Source organism: Aedes albopictus, chromosome 2, assembly GCF_035046485.1.
Source record: "Aedes albopictus strain Foshan chromosome 2, AalbF5, whole genome shotgun sequence".
NCBI lineage: Eukaryota > Metazoa > Arthropoda > Insecta > Diptera > Culicidae > Aedes > Aedes albopictus.
Window position 1 is genome coordinate 182,149,952 of NC_085137.1, and position 23,665 is coordinate 182,173,616.

Below are 23,665 nucleotides of genomic sequence, written 5' to 3' on the forward strand. Positions count from 1 at the left end.
TCTTCAACGGTTGAATTCAACTGGTTTTATTCTAAATAAAAAGTTACGGTCTGCTCGGCACGAATTAGCACGGAGTCTAATTTACTTCATTTCAAACCAGAACCACTTGCAGTTCAATTTTGCAAGTGTCTACACACTAACTGCTCCGGGAGGTGATGATAATTGAACTGACGCCCGAAAGGTGTACAAGTTTCGGCATGGAAACAAGGAATCATAAATTTGACAAGTTGAAAATTGTGGAAAATGTGTACGTTGTTCGGCACAGCAATTCTGAAGTACATCTTTTAACTAACTGAATTGCAACTCAGCAGTTTCCATACTTTCTTTTGTACGCATGTAAATTGGTGTGTAGAATATTTTATGTTTGTCTCATTGCAAAACTCAATTTTTCAACAAGTTGTTTCATAGATATTACCCACGTAGTCTTTGTATGATCTAGGTTTTATAGGGTATGTGTACCATTCCTTGGCCTAATATGCCAGCCGCCTTGACAATTTTGACCATAACTCGTAAATTAATAGCACTAGAAATGATGTGTTCACCTTATCACGCACTCTAGGCAGTGCATGGTTGTCCAATTGGAAGTAAATTAGCGTAAATATTCAAGAACTTATTTCATTCCGTTGCAAAGATTCCATGCGATGATATACAATGTTGGTCTACGGTACAAAAAATGGCCTATTAGTGGATACAACTTTGACCTATTGCTTTCCAAGCGTTAGAATCACTTAGAACTCTCATATGTCTGCAAAAGTATTATCACTGTTTGTTCACCAATCTTGCTTTCAAATTACATTTTTGGAGCCAAATTTTCTCATAACTATAAATAAATCACTTAAACTAAATTTTTTTCTTAATTGAGTAACGAAAACAACGCAACTCCATTATTGTATTATATTTTCACAGTCACCGCACACAAAATCTTTTTTCCTGTTCGTTCTTTCTGATTCATTCGCAAACAATATTGTTGACGTCACTTTACTGATGGGCCAAGATTTGGGTATATAATGAAAAAAATGTCCTCAATATTCGGCCCACATTTAATTTGTAAAATAGTTATTTTTCGTTGAATACAAATATATGAGTTCAAAATAGCGTCGCAAAAAATGTTCAGATATCGAAAAGTCAATTCGAAATGTTCCAGAATCATGCCATTTATGATCATGTGTATAGACTACCCACTAAGCCGAAGAATCATGGCGTCTACAAAAGCTAAACAAAGTGACATTTTCATTCAATTTTGATGCTCCAAAGTGCTAAAATTGAAACGAAATGTTACAGTTGTTTGGCGCATAGCTTTGCCGATCTCCAGTTCTATGTGTTTGTTTGAGTTTTTGGTTATTGTTAAGATAGGCCGAACGAGGGGACTATGCCAACGAAGCATCCCGATACCCAACAATCTTCAAAAATATTCCTGGAATAAAATGTCTATCTAATGTAGGATTTATTGACCCATATACGCCCAGCGTCCTATTAATAGGACAGCATTTTTCAAGTGAATAGCTTAAGAATTATACAATATTTTCGCATACAGAAATTGTTCAGCAATTACACACTTCGTACATAGTGAACAATAAACTCTCTCGCTAGGTGGTGGAAACATTGCTACAAAGATTACATATGGCCACGATTCATGAGTCTAGTTTGTTAGGTAAATTTGTTTCCCTTACATCTTAACCATGGTTTAAAATTTGAAGTTGGTGCCTTCGGCTGAGTTATTCATACGGATGTGAGTCGCTCTGTTCAAATGATCTCTATTCTATTCTATTATAGTGCTTGCACAGCCAGTATTGAAAAGCATCCTGGAAATATCAAAATTTCTTTTGATATTTTCTTGTCAGCATTAATATTTGCAGCAAATCAAAGATTTGACACAAATATTAAAATGGCCAGGCCCACTGTGCAGACTAATGGGTTAGAAGATTATCCAAAAATTAAAGGCAATCAGGTTATCCACTTATGAATAACATGATTGACAATCGTTTTTGAATTAAATGAGGGAAGAAACGGGGACAACCGTACTTTACGAAGGGTCCGCAGATCGTCCTCCACCTGATCGACTCATCTAGCTCGCTGTGCACCACGTCTTCTTGAACCAGTCAGATGACTCCCGAGAACCATTTTAGTCGGGGTGCTTTCCGACATCCTGATGACGTGACCCACCTACCGTAGCCTCCCGATTTTCGCGGTATGGACAATATTAGTTCTCTCAGCAGCTGATGCAGCTCGTGGTTCATTCGCCTTCTCCAAGTCCCGTCTTTCATCTGCACTCCGCCGTAGATGGTAAGCAATACCTTCGGTTCGAAAACTCCAAGGGCGCGTTGGTCTTCTGCACGTAGGGTCCATGTTTCGTGCCCATAGAGGACTATCGGTCTAATCAGCGTTTTGTAAATAGTTAACTTCGCATTGCGGCGAACTTTTTTCGATCGTAAAGTTCTGTGGAGTCCAAAGTAAGCTCGATTTCCTACCACAATGGGGGCTGTTTGGGCTCGTTTGGAAGTTGACCATCAATGTTAACTTCTTTTCCCGATCAGCCTAGATAGCTGTGTAGTGTCGGTAGCGGTTGTCTCAATTGGCTAAGAATAAAACTACGGACCGCCTGATCCAGTGGTAAGAATCCGCTAATGCTCTAATCCGTTATGCGACTTTATGCTTTATATGCCGTGCCAAGGAATGAATGGTTAGGGGGGTCTACTAAAAACCTCACCACAAACGGAGCCTGTGGAGAATTAGGAAGTCCTCCACAGTATTACGTCCTTACTGCGCTATCCGGAGCAATGGTGCAGTGGACCTTGCGTTTCTCCGAGGTAATCAGTTGCCCTTCTTAAGTCTCAAATTTGAGGCTAAATAAGGGCGGGATTATTCCAATGTAGTCAATTAACTTACATTACTATGTACCTATATGGGTTCAATTAATGCGTCTACGCCATTGGCGTTCTTCAATTCACACCGACTTGGTTTGTCGTTGATGTTTCCTTTTTGTACTGTGATTGTAAAGAGTATAAAGGGTGATACGGTCAAAATTTAGTCACACATTTTTTTTTTCATAACTTTAGACTGCGTACACCAAAACAGCTGATTTTTGGACCAGTAATGCTGCATTATATGTAGCTTACACCATAAAATTTTCATCAAATCGATTAGGTATTGGATGATATATAGATAAAACCATCGACCTACCTTTTTAAAATTTTGTACAAAGGCGCTCCATAGTAAATTTTCGGAAATTTAAGGTCAGTAAAGCACAATTTTGATTATAGAACTACCAATACTGCTCCGATTTTTATCAAAATTTTACAGTTTAATACTATTATGAAAATATGTTCTTAGTAAAATTTTGAGCCATTTTTTTTGTATGAATACTTTTAAAGTTGTAACAGTTTGAATATGAAAAAAACTGACCGGGTGCCACTTAAGCAAATATAACTTTGTAACGGCTGGATCAAATTGAATGAAATCTTCACACAACATTTTGATATGCATACTTCACATACAGAAAAATTTTCACTGAAATCGGTTAAGTATCTCTGGCTCTATAAATAAAACAGTACAAATGTGTTCTTATTTGTGAATCCTCTTTGCACAAAATTTTAAAATTGCAGATCTCAGGGTTCAACCATATCTTCGCAAATACTAGACCGATTTTGATGAAAATTTTATGGTACAAGCTACATATAATGTACCATTACTGATCCAAAAATCAGCTGTTTTGGTGTACGCAGTCTAAGGTTATGAAAAAAATTGTGTGACCAAAATTTCCCAACTAACCAGTAAGCATTTAAAATAGCACTCCTTCAGCATTATAGTTGCCTTTACGACAAGGTGTTTAATGCTAATTAGCCGTATATACGCCTTTAGTGCTACTCCACAGCAGGTTTTGGCAAAATAACGGGCTGTCTAAGTGCTACCGCTTCAGGAACGTCGAGACAAAATGTCAAAGAAGCGTAACGGTAGTAACGCCTCGTCGAACAAAACAAAACAAAAATAGATTTACGTCTGCTTCGCGGTCTCTGAGCCCGCTTCCCCGCTTCCTCGTCCTTCCACTCTCCAGCTGGTGATAGGTGGTACTTTTTGCTTGTTTTAGTAGTGATATGGATTCGAACTTAGGATCCGAAGATACTTCTCAACCTGTTGCTACTGCTCCACGATGCTACAGCTGTGCCGATGTCGTGCGTTGAATTTATCCCCAATGGGTAAGTCTCGCTTACACCGTCCCACTATTTACACCATGTCTTCAAAAATGTTTAAGGTGGCGATTTTCTAAAAGTCCTCCCCAAAAAAGTAAGGAAAATGCATTTGATTAATCAAATTGGTGGACCCCCCGTTAGTTAGAGCCACAAGCATTTTGGCGAACCCCTCGATTTTGGTCAATTGTTGGCTCATTTAAACCGTTATAACTCGAAAGTTTCGCCAGAAACCACTTTAAAACTATAGGTTGTTGGAAAGAGAAAAGATAGAGGTACTCTTTGCTGTTATAAAAAGTTTGGTCGGCCATATTGATTTAGGCCGCCATCTTGAATTTATGTACCAAAACATTTTTTTCACCATGTTGGCAACCACCGATTTTCAAATTTCTTGCGTCAATCGAAAGCTGGGGCATTTTTACACAACATATCGAAAATTTAGAGATGTATCTTTTTCCTATCAAAAGTTATCTGCACTTTTGTAAATCATAACACGTTTTCTCCATACATTTCCATGCGCACCGGCAATGACACGCAACAGCATCAAAGTTGGCGCCTGCTTGTATGCACAAACGCACCTGCAGCAAAATTAGGGCAAATCGGAGGATCGTTCTCCTTTTTAACTGTGGGCATTGCTTTTTAAACTTTTTTGGTGTTTTGAAAAGCTGAAACTTTCAACTTTTCATTAGTGGATTCAGATTTAGAATAAATGTTTGTAAACACTGTGAAATAACGCTGCATTTATGTAAACAATCGGCACCTGGCCCAGTGCGCAAAAGTGGCATGATTCACAAAAGTGCAAATAACTTTTGATAGGAAAAAGATACATCTCTAAATTTTTGATATATTGTGTAAAATTGTCCCCGCTTTCGATTGACGCAATGAAAATGAAAATCGGTGGTTGCCAACATGGTGAAAAAACAGTTTTGGTATAAAAATCCAAGATGGCGGCCAAAATCAATATGGCCGACCCAACTTTTTATAACTGTAAATAGTAGCCCTATCTTCTCTCTTTTCAACAACCTATAGTTTTTAAGTGGTTTCTGGCGAAACTTTCGAGTTATAACGGTTTAAATGAACCAACAATTGACAAAAATCGAGGGGTTCGCCAAAATGCTTGTGGCTCTAACTAACAGGGGGTCCACCAATTTAATCAACCAAATGCATTTTCCTTACTTTTTTGGGGAGGACTTTCAGAAAATCGCCACATTAAACATTTTTGAAGACATGGTGTAAATGATACATGTTGCCCATTTTACTGGCATTTTACCAGGTTAGCTGGTATGTCTGAAACATACTGGAAAAACTTGTAATTAGAAGGCACGAAATGTTGCTAATTGGCAAATTGAGAGATGAAATTTGTGAAAAAAATCGCGTTCTGGTGGGATTCGAACCCACGACTCCGTATTCGCTAGACCGGCGCTTTAACCAACTAAGCCACAGAACAGGTAATGGTTCTGCGGAATAGAAAGCCAAACTGACTCCGAAGCCGCACCATGAACACTCCTATTTCACAAACTCATCTCTCTTTTCGGCTTAGATGCCAATCCACAACACACTCCTGTTTGTGCCCACTACCTACAAGTGCGAGCGAGTTATTTATATGAAGCCGAGACTTACTCTCGCACTCCGCATACCTAGCCACCAGGCAGTTTGTTTTGCTGGTGTCTAATTAGTATGCGTCGAGAGCTCGGCACGGTCGGACGCTCGGACGACCGAACTGCGCCAAGTGACGCAAGCAAGGGTACAATGATACATGTTGCCCATTTTACTGGCATTTTACAAGGTTAGCTCAGACATACCAGCTAACCTGGTAAAATGCCAGTAAAATGGGCAACATGTATCATTGTACCCTTGCTTGCGTCACTTGGCGCAGTTCGGTCGTCCGAGCGTCCGACCGTGCCGACACGCTATTTTTTTCTCGCTCATCGGCTGTGCTGGCAACGCACAGAGCGCTGCAACACATGCACAAATGACCGAATGTGTTTAAAATGTGTGCGCGCCACACACATTCCATGTGTTCCCGGCCTCATACTCATTTTTGTGCGGCTCGGTGGAAACGGAACAGTCAAACGTCTCCCGAGCCGCGGCCAAACAGTTTGGCATATGTAAACATGAGGTGGATTTTCGGGATTTTTTCCATCGAAGAGCTGGAAAGCAGATGGAAATGGAAATGTTTTTGACGCATTTCCAACTGCTTCAGCTATTCGATGGAAAAAATCTCTGAAAATCATGAAAATTGCATTTGTTTTTTCAACTTCCCAAAACAAAAACAAGTATGGAAGCGGATTCCATATTCCAGGCGTTCCACAGAATGTGTGTTTTGCACACATGGTGGAACCTTCACCCCCCCAACACAGGAATGTGTAAGGCCCATGCAACACACAAAATGTGCGGCATGTAAAGAGGGTCGATTTGAGAGCGACCAACACAGCCGCTGTGTCGGTGTGAGTTAGCGTGGAGCTCTCGACGCATACTAATTAGACACCAGCAAAACAAACTGCCTGGTGGCTAGGTATGCGGAGTGCGAGAGTAAGTCTCGGCTTCATATAAATAACTCGCTCGCACTTGTAGGTAGTGGGCACAAACAGGATTGTGTTGTGGATTGGCATCTAAGCCGAAAAGAGAGATGAGTTTGTGAAATAGGAGTGTTCATGGTGCGGCTTCGGAGTCAGTTTGGCTTTCTATTCCGCAGAACCATTACCTGTTCTGTGGCTTAGTTGGTTAAAGCGCCGGTCTAGCGAATACGGAGTCGTGGGTTCGAATCCCACCAGAACGCGATTTTTTTCACAAATTTCATCTCTCAATTTGCCAATTAGCAACATTTCGTGCCTTCTAATTACAAGTTTTTCCAGTATGGTGTAAATAGTGGGACGGTCTCAGCGAGAGTTACCCAATATAAAGAATGCTACGAGAACAGCTTCAGTTCGAACACCCCAAACTTGTTTTCAAAAAGATATTCCGTTGTGTGTAGAGCATTTTCATTTGTTTTTCGATCTGCAGCATATGATTTTCTCTTCCTCTTTCGAACAATCTTATGATCCGCCCTAGGATCCGCCAAACCATCACCCTATGCAGCATCAGCGCACATTTTCCGACGAAATCATAATTAGTCATTTTTTTTATGGCCAAGTTCCATCAAACCCAGCTGCCGCAATGTTTGCTTCTGAGCTCTTGGGTTGGTGAGGAAAAAACGAAGAAGCAAATCAGATGCACAAGTTTGTAAACAGAAGCATAGGTCATGTGAAAGAGAGACAACATGCGGTGTGAAATGCATAACATATCTCCCATCCTCTTTGCTCTTAGCATTTAAAGAGCAGTTGGGAAGCATTCTGATTGCTTCCGAACGGAAACATCTCAAGCAGTCAAAATGCTAATTAACAGCCTAAAGCTTTTGAGCAGCACAGCTTATGCTATTTCAAGGCAGTTATGCATTCGAACTGCTTATGTAGGGCAGCAAGCATCTCAAATGCATAATACGGACTGCTGTACGGCTTATTTAAATGCTTAGTGGTTACCTGGGTTGACTTGACTTGACAAAATTTGACCACCTAAACAAATATAACGTTGTAACGGCTGGATCAAATTGAATGAAATTTTTACACAACATTTTGATATGTATACTTTACATACAGAAAAATGTTCATTGAAATTGGTTCAGTATTTCTGGCTCTATAAATAAAAGAGTAAAAATGTGTTCTTATTTTTTAATCCTCTATGTACAAAATTTAAAAATTGCAGTTTTCAGGATTCACAATATCTCCGCAAATACTAAACCGATTTTGATGAAAATTTTATGGTATAAGCTCCATATAATGTACCGTTACTGGTCCAAAAATCAGCTGTTTTGGTGTACGCAGTCTCAACTTATGAAACAAACTGTGTGACGAAATTTTGACCGTATCACCCTTTAATCCTGTCTAGTTTGGGTAGTGGCTACGGGTAGTAAATCTCAGATTAATTTTCAGCATTAAAAGCGTATGTAGCCCAAGTGGCTCTACTTCAAAAAGTTCATTTTCATAGGGTAACTTCTGTATAGATTATTTGTTTATTTGTTTATTTGTTTTTACTATCAACAGACAAACTTATGCCCTAATGATATTGGATCTACATAAAATCAATTTAAAATTATTACTAAGTACTGCCCTTGACAGGTGAAAGTCGAAACCGTCAGCAACCCTATTAAAAAGTCTAAGAAGGCCACCAAGGGACCCGTAAGCGGCATAGTTCGTGCGACGGACAGAAATTTCCAAAAACCGGTGGTTTCGTAGAGCTCTGCTTTGCACATGCAGTTGGATATTGGTCAGCAAAACCGGGCAATCGATCCTTGATGTTAACACATCTGAGATGAACAGAGCTCGGGCCACATTCCGACGAATCACTAAACTGTCCAAATGGATGAGTTGACAACGACTCTCGTAACTGGGTAGACAAAACGGGTCTCTCCATGGAAGGCGTCGGAGAGCGAAACGGATGAACCTTCGTTGTACAGCTTTAATCCTATCCACTCCGTTACAGTAGTAAGGATTCCACACCGGCGAACAATACTCTAAAGTTGAGCGCACCAGAGAGCAATACAACTGCTTCAGGCAATAGATGTCGGTGAATTCTTTCCCGACCCGGAACAGGAAGCCGAGGTTTCTGGACGCCTTTCCGACAGCATACGATATGTGCTGCTGAAAAGACAACTCACTATCCAGCTGCACGCCTAGATCCTTAATGCAATTAGTCCTTTCAATGGAAGTGCCGAAGAGATCGTAATTGAACTGCAAAGAATCCTTTTTCTTCGAGAAAGTTATAACGGCACACTTGTTGGGGTTTACTTTCATCCGGTTTGTAGCGCACCACTCTGCAAAATTGATTAGCTGTTGCTGGAGAAAGCGGGCATCGGCAGGCGAACCTTCAAATTCATATTAACATCATTGAAGTATATAAGAAAGATCAGGGGACCAAGGTGGCTACCATGGGGAATCCCAGAAGGAGCATCAAAAATACGTGAAGTTACATCTCCAATTCTTACGGTGAGCTGGCGGCCGATGAGATACGAACGCAGCCAACTAACAAATCTACCACCGAAGCCTAGTTTTGCTAATTTGGCAATCGCAATTTCATGATTTATGCTATCGAAAGCGGCCGAGAGGTCCAAATAAAGCGCATCAGTTTGTTTAGCTTTACAGAAGCCATCAATTATATACGACGTAAACGACAGCAGATTGGTTGTAGTAGATCGCTTTGGCATAAACCCATGTTGGTTTTCATCGATGTAGTGACGACAATGGCTAAAGATCGGCTCAAAAACCACAAGTTCAAACAGTTTAGCAACTGAGCTCAGGGCGGAAATACCACGGTAGTTCTCGACGCACATTTTATCCCCTTTTTTATGAACAGTGAACAAAAATGCAGATTTCCATAAGGTAGGAAACTTGCCGCTGATTAGCGACAACCCAAAGATGCGTTGGAGAGGAACGACCATGCTAACGGCACACTGTTTCAGCAAAATGGGCGGGATCCCATCGGGCCCCACGGTGCAAGCAGCTTTGAGTTGGTTCATGGCCCGCATGATCATTGATTCATCAACCTCGATGTGTGTAAAAGACTCGCCGAGAAAGGGCACATCTTCGACTGCAGCTTCGACTTGTCGGGGAGTAATTGCTTCATTAGAAAAAACGCTTCCAAATTTATCGGCGAAAAAGTCGCAGACGGTTTGAGGGTCAGAGCTCCAGTTGGAGTGTCGTGCCTCGAGCATGCTATATTTTAGAATAACGTTAACAGTATGTATGTATATTAGCGTGGTTCAAAAAATCGTTTTTGCTCCACACCGCTTATTCGATTCATAAGCAGATTCTATGTCTTCTCCCAAAAATTGAGCTGAATTGGTTGAAAATTGAAAGTGCACAAGCCCTTCAAAGTTTGTATGGGAATTACAATGGGAAAACGACGTTTTTCATTCAATTGACCGTAACATTTCCCCAAGTGGCCATGAGTGTTAGTTGACCCTTGATACTCATAGGCTACTCTATTAGCTTCAACTTTGCCGAAGACCACATTCAAATCGGACGTCTCATTTATTAGATTGTCGATTTTTATCCAACTGGTGAAACTTTAACAGTGATCGCTCAGCTTTCCAGCAGGCAACATTGTTGCACATGGCGCCAAAGATAGCACACAAAAATCATGGCTACTATGTTTCAAGGCAAATTGCAGTGATGCCCATCAAATAGTGCAACCATCATGATCAAAGATTTTTATTCTGGATAAAAATCAATAACTAAATTATGAAGCGTCCGATTTGAATGTGGTCTTCGGCAAAGTTGTAGCTGATAGAGTAGCCTAGGAGTATCAAGGATCAACTAACACTTTAGTGTACTTGGGGAAATGCTACGGTGAATTGAATGAAAAACCTCGTTTTCCCATTGTAATTGGGTTCTTTAGGGGTATCCGGATTATTTCATAATTCGAATCTCCGCCCAAAAATTAGTCGAAATCCAAAATTTCATAATTTATGGAGTCCGGGAAGTATTTTTAAAATGCATTTAAAGTTTGTATGGGGAAAATTTTTTGTTCGGGTCGAACTGTCATTTAATCGATTGAACTGTCATTCTATCCACGGAAATTAAAATTGTTTTGTTAATTTAATCATCAAAACAAAGGTATTGGAACTCAATAAAATCACGTTATACTCAGAAAAATAAGCTCTTTTGAAATGGATATAGAAAATAGCAGTATTTTATTTACTAAACAAACCAATTCCCATACAAACTTTGAAGGGCTTGTACACTCTCAGTTTTCAACCAAATCAGCTCAATTTTTGGGAGAAAGCTTAGAATCTGTTTACAAATCGAATAAGCGGTGTGGAGCAAAAACGATTTTTTGAACCTAGCTAGTATATGGATGCCTTCAAGCAAGGAGCTCATGTATTCAGCAACTTTTCGCTGATATTTTGGCAGTATTACTACGATGATTATATCATCTGCTGAAGTAGCTCAAGCATTAATTTAAGATGCTTCAGTTTGATGGAATGCTTAGGTAGTACAGTTCATGAATAACTTAACATAGAATTGCACCTAACCCAACTCTGCATGAGCAGAATTTGTCATGAGTTGACTGATTGGCATGTGTCAGATGAGGAGTCTCCATTTGACCTTCTTTGCACTTTTAAGTGCTTCTTCGTAAACTTTGCGTATTCAGCTGAGTGGTGCGAATAGAAGCGGTTTTATTTTTCAAGCTAGCTAACACACACCTACAAACTCCCGGCACACAGCTTGTAAACACGCACGAGCGTTCAATTTTCTTGCAACCACCTCTCTCAGCGCGGTTGTCAAACACGCCGTCGCGACGCTGTTCGGAAATGGTAAACATGATCAATCCACCATTATTCCAATGTTGTTCTCGTGTTACACCTCGTCCTTTTTTTACGTCCACTATTGGCTGAGCGAAAAAAATCTAACACCAAGATGATGAGCAAACTTAACACTCTTATATTTTTTAAAGCATCTTCATGATTGCTAGAAATGTAAAAAAATATAAAAAAAGTAAATTTGCTTATGACCTTGTTGGCAGGATTTGTTCTCGCTAAGCCAACAGTGGACGTAAATCGAGGTTGAAGTGTAAAAGTTTATTATTTTCCATTCGCGATGGAAATTTTGATGGATAGTTGTTGAAAAATTAGCTGAAAAAGGCTCAAACCAATGTTTATCCTTCTTCTCGCTTTCCAACGGCTTGACAGCGGCAAATGGAGATATCGTGACAACACTTTGGATTACATCCGCAGTACCTAGATAACAATACTCTTCAATCAATCACACAGGTTCAAAAAGGTTCAACATAACCTCAATCTTCAATGTTTGGCTCCCGCTGAGAGAGCATATTGAGTCAGTCCGCGACACTCAGGTATTCAGGCGTCCCTGTTCAACAAATTAGAGAAACTGTACTGGGGTGGGCTTCGTGGCCGTGCGGTTAGCGACGTCAGTCGTCTAGGCGTTTCGTAAGCCTCGGAGTGCGGGTTCGATTCCCGCTCCAGTCGGGGAAAACTTTTCGTCGAACGGAAAATTCTCCATTGGGCCACTGGGTGTTCAGTGTGTTGTCCGTTGTCTCGTGTATGTAATGTTCAGTCTGTGCAGCCTTTGGCTGAAGACGGTGTAGTGTCTTTTTAATTGGTTGCGACCACATTTTATGGATAACTCGGTTTCATGGTTACTCCAAAAGAGTTTCATTGTGGCTTTGTTACTACAACGCCCTCCATCCTAAGCGGCTGCTCGAATCCCTTTATTAGGACTTCAGTAGGAAGCTTCCTGGAGTTTGCTATCTGTTTTCCTGCGTCATCCCGTGCTTCCGTTCCTGGCGGTGGAGGTAGGGTGGGGCTTACTCCCCGGACTCCCCTTCGGGGATGCCCCCCTGTGCCCTTGGCGGTTTTGTGTTGGTTTTCCTTTCTTTCACCCGGTCGATACCGGAGTCGGCCCGCCCATGCCGGTCCCCGAATGGCTTCCGGTTGGGCGGCGCCCCGATGATCGGCGGGACTTTGTTGGCGTCCATGCTGTGAAACTTGCGCAGTTGATGTTAGACCTGAAAGGTCGTCGGGGCCTGAGTGGGACATACCACCTGAGCTGGATAGCCCAGGGTGCCCCCCCTTACCAGAGACTTCGTCGCCATGAACCCCTGGATCTTCCTCTGCTGTGATGTCCTGCTGGATTTCAATCCAGCACTTGAGGGGTAGGGTGATATCTTCAGATGATGCAGCAAAAGTAGATGATTTCATAAGGTGAAGAAGCGGCTTTTTCGACCAGCTTGTGGTATCAGCAATGGCTCTGAATATAATAAATGAGTTGTATATTTTTTATACAATTCCCGTCTAACTAAGCACCGACCAATAATGATCGAGTTAGTTCTTGCAGAAAAATTTCAACTCGTAAGTGGAGTGGGATTGAAACGTAAAATTACGCGTATTTTTTTCAATTCCCAGTGCTGGTTATTGATAGTCTACATCGTTTGGCTTCCAACTGATGAGCCATTGGCAGAGGCAAGTAAGAATATCTATAATTATTTGCTATTTTTCGTCCGATATGACGAGAATAGGCGAATACAATGATGTAGTTTTCTAACCTATGTGTAAAGAATAAGAGGAAAATAACGAGAAAGATACAGAGAAAAACGAATGGAGCGGGTCAGGAATCCACGGTGCATACGAATCAGATACGATAACTGCTAGACCACCAAGGTCGTCAATTGCAGATACAGGCTTTAAGCACAATTTTGCAGTTTAATCGAATGCACTACATTAAATAAAAAAATGTTCGAAACGACCTATGCAAAAATATGCACCTGTTACTCAAAATTTGTTGGCCCTCTCTACATCATCAAAAGTTTATGCTTTGCCGAAATTCCCATTAAAGTGTGCAATTACGAGCACAAATTACCGAAAAAAATATCACTTAGAGGCACATTAAACAAAATAGCTAGGTAATCTTGTACAAGCAACTTTTTACACATTTCACCAGCGCGCGGCCACCTTACATCTCATTCGATCACGTCTTCAATGTGCGAATTGCATGCACTTTTTGCACTCTTGTGGTCATGTGCTACGCGCGCGCCCCGGCAGCAATAATCGTGCAACAATAACACTGAGCAACTCCAGCCAGAGCCCGTTGAATGGCACCCCCCGAGGTGGTAAGTGAGCTCTGCTTTCCCGGGACCCCGGTACTTAATGATTCAATTTGGTGCTGAAAAATCGATTAAATTTATCATCATTCAGTCACACTTTTATTGCCCGGCTTGGAAAGGCTCGCAGAAAAAGCTGGGTGTATGAGCGCACGCGGTCGAACGATCAACCAGCAAACTGAAGATCGCGGCGGTGTAATGCGAGAGTGCATTTTGGGAAATTTGCACGCTTCATTTTTCACGCTACTGAAGTGTGCAAGCTGTGTGATGCACTGCGCTGCTGTTAACTGGTTGTTCTTTTGGGGTGCGGACGTGAGAGTACCCGCATTCGCATGCGTTGCGTACTGTAATTGTAGGGTGCGGTCAAAATTGCCCAGATGCACCGGCATCTGAAAAATTGAACGCTTCGGCGAAAGTTTTTAAGTAATCATGGGTACAACTTTATTGGGGATTTCAGTGTGGTTTGGATGCATTTTTTAGTTGTTTGATAAATGTATAGTGGCATTTATCATGTAAGAGTAAGTGCATCACTTTTAATCAGCTGAGGAAAATATATACAAATAGAATTAGTAAATCTGTAAGCGATTTGTAAACGTGAAATTAAACATCTCAATCTATATTGAGAAGCGAAAATGTGAAAGCATACTTATTTATCACTTTGTTTTTTGCATTAAAAGTAGCGATGTCCGAAACAGACATTTTATCAGTTTTGGACAGGATTTCAGCCTTTCAACAATTAAATGACAGAATTTAATGATGCAGATTTACAGCGCATTTCTGAATCTGATCAAATTTTGTACATCTACCCTGTTCTAGTACTAAGGAACAAAATTAAGCCGTAATAATTTTGTTTCTTTACTTCATTGAGCTGCAAAATAGTTGAGAGTCAACAGCCTGGATCGTCCAACATAGCTCTGGTCTTAACAAGTTCCTACCTCATGCTTCAACGATGACAAAGTTCACCAGCTAAGCGTTGTGTGCTAAGCTGGTAGTGCAGCCTGGGCAATGTTGTCCTTCTGACTTCAGCTAGATTGAGGAGATACGTCCCGCGCGTCTGTCCACCGGGGAGGTGCGGCTCAAACAGCGTCTGTCCTGGCATGCAGCGGCTGAGTAGGAAATGCTGCATCACGCGCAGCTAAATCCAAGGTGGTGACCCCATCAACGTCACCGTCTCAGTGTTATTTGGACGCTAAACAGAAATGGCACGATGGCCCTCCGGCGGGTGGCTTATTACCCGTAAAAATCCCCATTACGAATAACATAGGAGAAAATACGGTTAGTCTCGCCGGATTTGACAGGATAATCTACGAAGAATTACATTCCCGCAACTTCGACATCGTGTCTCTGCAGGAACTTTGTTGGACTGAACAGAAAGTGTGGAGAAGCAAGCATCGAGCGGCTTCCTTCTACCAAAGCTATGGTTCCACCTGAGAACAGGATTTATAGTAGTGTTGGACAAGATGCGACAACGTGTGATAGAGTGGCAGCCGATCAACTCAAGGATGTGCCTGTTAAGAGTTAAGAGAGAGTATCTTCAACTACAGCATCATCAACGTGAACTGCCCACATTGAGGGAGACCTAAGGGCCTGTCCATAAACTACGTAGACTCTTAGGGGGGGGGGGGTCTGGCCAAAGTCTACGCTTCATACAAATTTCGAAAATTTTGTATGAATGAAAGTCTACGAGGGGGGAGGGGGGATCTCAGATGGTCGAAAAAAAGTCTACGTAGTTTATGGACAGCGCCTAATGACGAGAAAGAATCGTCCCAAGCGCAGTTAGAGCAAGCAAACATACGATGATTGCTCGCCGCGTGACGTGAAAATCATTGTCGGTGATATGAACGCGCAGGTAGGAAGGGAGGAAATGTACAGACAAATCGAGCGAAACAGCCTTGCATTAACTTTGCGTTAACTTTGCAGCCTCCCGTGATAGTCTGAAGCACATTGTCCCCACGCAAAGATAGCCATAAAACCGCCTGGAGATACTGCATTACGAATATAGATTCGGATCACCACTTAGTCGCTGTAAGCATGCGCTCAAAACATTCGACGATTTTTACCACGCGTTCAAGTCGCAGCTACGCTTGAAGATTGCTGGAGGGACATCCAATTCGGTATTGCCTCGACTGCAGCACTAGGCTTCGCGACTCCGAATCACAGAAACGACTGGTGCCATGGCGAATGTGAACAGTTGAGAAACGAGAAGAATGCATCATGGACGAGAATGTTTCCCTCCATACGAAAGCAAATGAGGCATGTTAGAGACAGGCGCTGATCAGGCAATACTCAGTCTTCCAGAGAAAGAAGCGTCAGCAGGAAGAACGAGTTCGCAAAGCGATGGAAGAGTTGTATATAGCTAGGGACACATGGAAATTCTACGAGAAGCTGAACCGCTCGCGCAGAGGCTTTGTGCCACAAGCCGACATGTGCCGAGACAATCACGGGCGAGCGTGAGGTGACGTCAGTATTGCAACTAAAGCACCTTAAGGGCGGACGGGACGGTCGAGGAAACATCCGCCATTGCTCTGATTCTTCTAAGATGGTAATCTCAGATTCTACTTCATATAATGGAACAAAAATCTATCATTGTGTATGCTCACTTGCAGTGCATATGCTGATTGTTTTTCAGCCTCATCTGTGCGATAGAAATCGAGATTACCATCTTCAAAATCGCGAGGCAAATTGTTAGAAAGAGAGGGAAGATAGGGAAAATAACACAGCGTCCCGATTCACCTTAAAGATGAAGTTTCAAGCACCGAAGGTGGCGTGGTAACAGATCTAGGAGTACGTGCAGAGCACGAAAGATTTTCAGCCCCTGACCTCCAAGAGATTAAGGAGAAGGTTGGCCGGTTTCAAAACAACAAAACCGCTGGATCAACTACCAAGCGAGCTTCTAAAATACGGTGGAGAAGCACTGCACAATGGTCCACGAAACAGATTTACGAGGAAAGATGCATTCAGCGCCTTCAAATGATTTTCTAGATTAATATGGTCTTCTACAAAGTTGTTCCTAAAAATAAGGCCCTCTTTTCAATATACATGAAAATTAGGGTGGTCCATATTTTTAAAGAAATTGGGTACCAACTTTTTTAATTGCAAGAATAACTATATACATTCTTCGGGATAGTTGTAGATCCATCAATTTTGAGCAAGTTTTCTGAAGAGACTTTTTATGTAGCTTTAAAATTGACCGATCTAGAGGTATTTTTCTGAATAAGCTTAGGGTGGTTCAAGAAAAACCGGTTTTCTGGCGTTAACGTTTTCCGTGTCGATTTTTCATCAAAGTCGTCCAAGAAACACTTGTACACGCAAAACAAGAAAGGCTACCAAAAATTGAGATATGCCTTTTCTACCAATTAATGTATTAAAAACGTACAGAAAATGTGTTAAATCATAATCTATTCGTTGTATTAAAATGCGCTACACGGTTCCACAGGTTCCATACCACTACACACAAACACCGCTATTCAAACCCGAGAAGTTGATCCGGGTTGTTTCTAAAAATAACTTTCGCTTCGCTGCTGAGCTTCGCGTCCTATTGTCTACAAGGAATTTTCCACTATAGTAAACAGCACACTGCCGGATGCGGACTTTTCAGTGCACAATGGGTTTAGAGTCGTATTTACGAAGACAAAAATGTTTCTGCCAAGTTCTGTTATTTTTTTTTTTTGCATTATTGTGAAATGAGTACGGTCACTCGAGTGTGGCTTATCCAAAAATCTGCTGATTAATTATTCTCTATACAATTTCAAAATGTTCTACAAAGTTGTAGCCAATTCGCAAAAAAAAAACCATTCAAATGATTAGAACTTTTTGGAAAGTATTCAATAAGTTGCAACTTCTTTTCCCTTTGGACATACTTTAGTCGAGTCCAACTGTACATGAATTAAATTTAATTCGGTTCGCTTAATCCTAAAGTACAGTAATTTGATAAACGGAAGTCAAATAATAGGTATTCTACTAGAAGGGCTCTAATTTCGTGTAGAGTTAATCAATCAAGACCAAATTTGTACCAATTATATCTAACTCGTTGAGGAACAAGTAATAACAATATGAATAGTTTTGATGTACTTTATAAAAGGAATCAACTTGCTAAACATGTTTTAGGCAATTTATCAAACTTGGCATGCTTTTGTATATACCACTAGGCCGCGCTAGAGATCAAGCAAATTTTAAATTTCATATATTTCAGAACTCTGGTCACTTACAAAGTTGGTGTCTTCGACAATGTTGTTTGGTAGGTCAAGGGCTTACAGTTAATAGTCCACTTGTTTCGAAATTTCGCCACTAGGAAGCGCTAGTTACACATTTCCAAAATTATGCAAATGAACGATTTTTTTTCGAAAAGTAATCAAAAAGCTGTAATTTTGTTTTCTTTGAACGTATTTAAGTCAAGTCAATGTTTTTACAATGAGCTCTATATTAGTCATAAATGTGCAAAATTTTATTTCATTCGGTTCACTTAATCATGAGATATATCAGTTTAACGAAGAACACTCAAATATGAAACATTTTACTAGAGTCGCTCTAACTTCATGTAAAACTATCCAATCGAGCTCAAATTTGTATAATTCATAGCTAATTAGTTGTGCAACTAGCAGATAAAATTTGAGAATTTTCCCTACACTTTATAAAAACTTACAGCTTGCTGAATATTTTCGAGGTAATAAGTAAAAGTTGCATGCTTCTACTAATTTGCAACTAGCGCCGTCTACTTGCAGAATCTGGAACCAATCAGCTAATCAACTAAAAGGCCTTAATAAACCAAACAACATTGCCGAAGAAACTAACTTTCTAAGTGATCAGAGTCCTGAGATATATGGAATATAAAAATTGATTTATCGTCAGCGCTACCTAGTGGTGGAATTTTGAATCAAACGGCCCATCAAAAGTAAGACCTTGGCTGACCTAACAACTTTGCCAAATACACCGAATATTTAAGTGATCATGCTGCTAAGATATACGGTATGGAAATTTTGCAAGTGCTACGTCTTACTATCTGTGATATCTGTCATGCCAGAGACAAACAGACGTAACATTGATGAAATGTTTATACCAAATATCTCATGATCCTAATTACTTGGAGAGTTGGTGTCTTCGGCAATATTGTTTGGCTGGTCAAGAACTAACAAATGATGGACCATTTGTTTCAAAATTCCACCACAAGGCGGCGCTAGTGAGCATTCAAATCTTATGTTCCATATATCTCAGGACTCTGATCACTTAGAAAGCTGATGTCTTCGGTGATGTTGTTAGCTTGGTTAAGGCCTCTCAGTTGATTAGCTAATTGGTCCAAGGTTCTGCCAGTAGGCGGCGCCAGTTGCAAATTAATTGAAGCATGCAACTTTTATTTAATATTTTGAATATATTCAGCAAGCTGTAATATTTTCTAAGGTAAACCAAATATTCTCAAATTTTACCTGCCAGTTGCACAACTAGCTAGCTATAAACGGTACAAATTTGGACTCGATTGGATAACTTTACATGAAGTCGGAGCAACTCTTGTAAAATGTTTTGTTGTTGTTTGAGTGTTCTTCGTAAAATTGCTATATCTCTGGATTAAGTGAACCGAATGAAATGAAATGTCGCACAATAATGACTAATACATACATAGCTCTTTGAAAAACGTTTGACTTGACTTAGACACGTTCAAAGAAAACAAAATTTACAGCTTGTTGATTACTTCACGAAAAAAAACAATAATTTGAATGATTTTGCAAATGTGTAACTAGTGCCACTTAGTGACGAAATTTCGAAACAAGTGGACCATTAACTGTAAGCTCTTGACTAACTGAATAACATTGCCGAAAACACCATCTTTTTAAGTGGTGAGAGTCCTGAGATATATAAAATTTAAAATTTGCTTGATCTCTGGCCCAGCTTATTGGTGGAATTTCCAATTAAACGATCCATCACCATCCATCATGAAATCGTAAATAAAATGATTAGAAAGCAGATTTTTGAATCAGTTTAACCAGATGTTTGACATAACAATAATAGGGAAAAGGATCAACAATTAAAAAGAAACGTTCTAAAACACAATATGTGTCTAAAAACTTAAACAGTTTTGTCTTCGTAAATACGGCTCTGGGCCCATTGTGCAGTGTGGTGGCTGTATCACTTCCATCACCAAGCCACGTTTGTGTTGTTAATGATGGCTTTCAGCCTCTCGTCTATCCATGTGCAGTTGTAGCCGTGCTGGTTAGAGCGCAGGGTACTGTGAATCACCATTATAGTGTCTCGGTTCGATTCCTGCCGCCGCCCGTATTTCTTTTTAAACATGTTTTGGTAATTGATGCCGCCGCTGCTGCCATGACCAGTCTAAAAATAGAACAAATAAAGAGAAACCAATGCGACGGAGCACACGCACACATGCGAAATTTTCCTTTTCCAGATTCTAGGAAGCCAATACAATTTTTGGTATACTGCCATCTACCAATTTTTGTATTTGCAAAGCCTTAATACAATATTTGCATATATGTTTCAAACCGCATTGTATTAGAATCTGCCAATCTCCGGTTGCGTGTAGAGCATTTGAAGACGCGTCGTTTCGTGCGCTGAGATGGTCGTTATCTCTTTTGGTTCAAAAGTTAGAGGCGTTTTTCTTACAAAATCATAGTTTTTTATAAAGGGTTTATGATGGATTGAGGCAAACATAAAAAATATCTTTTGCCCGCATCCAAAGGAAGAAATGTTGTTATAAAACATATCAAAAAATTAGAGGGGTGTTATTTTTGTAACTCAAGTGAAAAATACTGGAAAAGTGCCTATTTTTTCTAGAAAATCATCCATATCTTTTGAACGGAATGACGTAGCAACATTCTCAGCACACGAAAATGCGCACCCTTGTGCGTGTACGTTCTTAGTGATGATTGGTGCTGATAACGGATCGTACATATTTTTCATATTTAGTCGAATTCAAGCACTCGATACGATTGGTCAAGGCGACGATGGATCGAGTGATGTGCGTTGTTGGAGTATCAGGGGCACTCTGGAGTCCCTTCGAATTTCGCTGAGGGTTACGGTGGTCTTTCGTGCTTGCTGTTTGACATAGCCTTAAAAGGTGTAATAAGGAGAGCTAGGACAAACACGAATAGAACGATTTTCCGTTCAGCTGCTTGGTTTTGCTCATAATATTACTATTAACACTCGCAAATTTAAGATGATGGCGGAAACGTACATCCGGCTAAGAATGAAGCCAGGCGAATCATATTAGTCAATAACACAAGTTTACAAAATAAAACGAAAGTCGTGAACTTCTGTCAACGACCAAAATTTTTGAAGCACAATTTAGTGCTGATTTCGAAACCGACCTTCAAAAAATTTAAAGTAGAACAGTTTTTGAGTTTTAGCTCAATATCGAGTTTTGTAACTTTTCAAAATATGTAATTTACTAAAATTTAAATATCTTGCGTTTTGTTCAACCAATTTTAAATCTTTTTCCATAAATTGAAAGCTGAATACAATACCATTCGATCATCTGAATACAGGTTTTGCGTCATATTGATGAAATTCAAGATATTGGCGAGTTTTAGGGACAATCTTCTTAAATTTTAGCAAAATTCCCAATATTTTTTCAAGAAATGTATTTTTTTCAATAAGAAAAAAACAACCTAAAAATTCTTTCTCGACGTTTATTTGACATATCATATGTAGGCGAGTTACAGTAAAAATTTCAGCTTAATCGGAGCATTGATTACGGAGAATGAGATGTTTGAAGTGAGCGACTTTGCTTAAAAATAGAACAAAAATCGATTTCAAATCACCAACCTTGTATGGAAAGTCGAAAAAATTTCCGCTCTACTGTAATTTTTTTCCTTCGCGTTTTCGAACTCAGGGCATGATTCTACACCAAAAATGATCATCAGCTTACCGAGTTCAAAAATGCTGTAAACTAGTGTAATGTGTCGAAAACAAAGTTCATGATGACAAAGGGTTCTAGGGAGGAAATAATGCGCCACCCCGAATTTCTATCGACGGTGATGAAATCGTAGCGGTTGAAAACTTCGTGTACTTGGGCTGACTGGTGACCACCGAGAACAACACCAGCAAAGAAATTCACAGACGTAATGTGGTAGGAAATCGAGTTCACTTCGTACTCCGCCGAACTCTACAATAGAACAAAGATTGCCGGCACACGAAGTTAACTATCTTCTCGAGAGCCATTCGACCGGTACAAGAAGACGTGTTGCGCAGTCAGCTAGGTGGATTGATCAAGTGGAGGACGATTTGCGGACTCTTCGCAGAGTGTGGAACTGGAGACGCACAGCCATGGACCGAGTCGCATGGACTCCTACCTACAGGACACTTAGACCTTAGTCTGACCGGTAAGGTAAGGTGAACGAAACCTGAACAATTGAAAACGGACACTAAATTGGCAGAAATATGGACTAGAAGTTAAAACTGGCAAAAGGTTATTGCAACCGAAACAAATTGCAAATGCTCCATAGAAAATCAAAAAGCACTCCATAAAGAATGAACATATGTTCCATGAAAATGTGCAATGTTACCCATAAATAACACAGCGTAACAAAAATTAACTTTTTGTCTGTCTCAAGAGCAAACTTATGTGTCTCCGAAGGATTTTGGGCCGCTGAATCCGAATCCGGGCTCAGATTTGCTCTAACACGTCACAATTTTGAGCTATACCTCAATTTATAGGGCAAAATATGCGATTTTGGGCTTTTTTGACTGCAAGCCATTAGGCAAGGAAATATTTTTTTTAAGCAATTAGAAGGTTAATTGGTCAATTAACATCTAAATTAGCGACTCATGCAAAATATTTCGTTTCACCAAATCGAATTCGATAGTTTTAAGCGATTTATGTTAGGTACGATATTTCCCATACAAGTCACCCTCCAAAAGTTGCATGCAAGTTTTCATGCTAACATAAAATGCTTAAATCTAACAAATTTGTTTAGGTAAAACGAAATATTTTGCATGAGTCGTTTATTTAGATGTCAATTGACCAATTATCCTTTTGATTGCTTAAAAAAAATATTTCCTTGCTTAATGGCGTGCAGTCAAAAATGCCCGAAATCGCATATTTTGCCCTATAAATTGAGGTATAGCTCAAAATTGTGACGTGTTAGAGAAAATCTGAGCCCGGATTCAGATTCAGCGGCCCAAAATCCTTCGGAGACACATAAGTTTGCTCTTGAGACAAAAAAATGTTGCGCTGTGTAATTGGAAACGTTACACACTTTATAAAAAATGTACCGGTAAAACATAAAATTTTCTCAATAAAAGTGAAATTTTGCACCAATAAATAATACTGAAATGTTCCATAATAAAATACAATAAAAATGTAAACGCTCCAGAAAAAAATAAAATTGTACCCATAGAAAATTGAATATTGCTCCATAGAAAAATTAAATTGCACCATAAAAATTGAAATTGCACCATATGTAGAAAATGGACAAATGCTCCATAAGTATTATCAAACTGCACCACATAAAATACAATTTGCTCCATGAAAAATTGAGAATTCTCCATAACTTTAAATATTTGCACCACTAAGGCTGACACAAATTTCGATTTTCTCTAATGTCACCCCCCCCTCGGAAAATTTTGGTCGGAATTCGACATTTTGAGGGGGGACACAAATAAATTATTCATAAATTTAAAAATTTTGAACTGAAATTAGAGTTGTCGAGAAAATTTCTTAACAAATCCGATGAGTTTTACGATTTTGCCTAATTGTTTGGGTGATTTTTCATCAAATGCATTTATTATTTATTATGCCCCCCTTGACGAGTCAATCGAGCAAAGTGACAAAAGAAGAAAATGAGATTTGTTCCGGCCTAAAAGCAGTGCAATGTAAAGCA

At 40.0% G+C, this 23,665-nt stretch overlaps 1 protein-coding gene across 1 annotated transcript in view; it reads right to left on the reverse strand.

Annotated features, from left to right (window-relative positions):
- LOC109409271 (histone acetyltransferase KAT7) overlaps positions 1–23,665 on the reverse strand; it is a 386,484-nt gene that overhangs the window by 2,132 nt on the left and 360,687 nt on the right. The window lies entirely within an intron of this gene.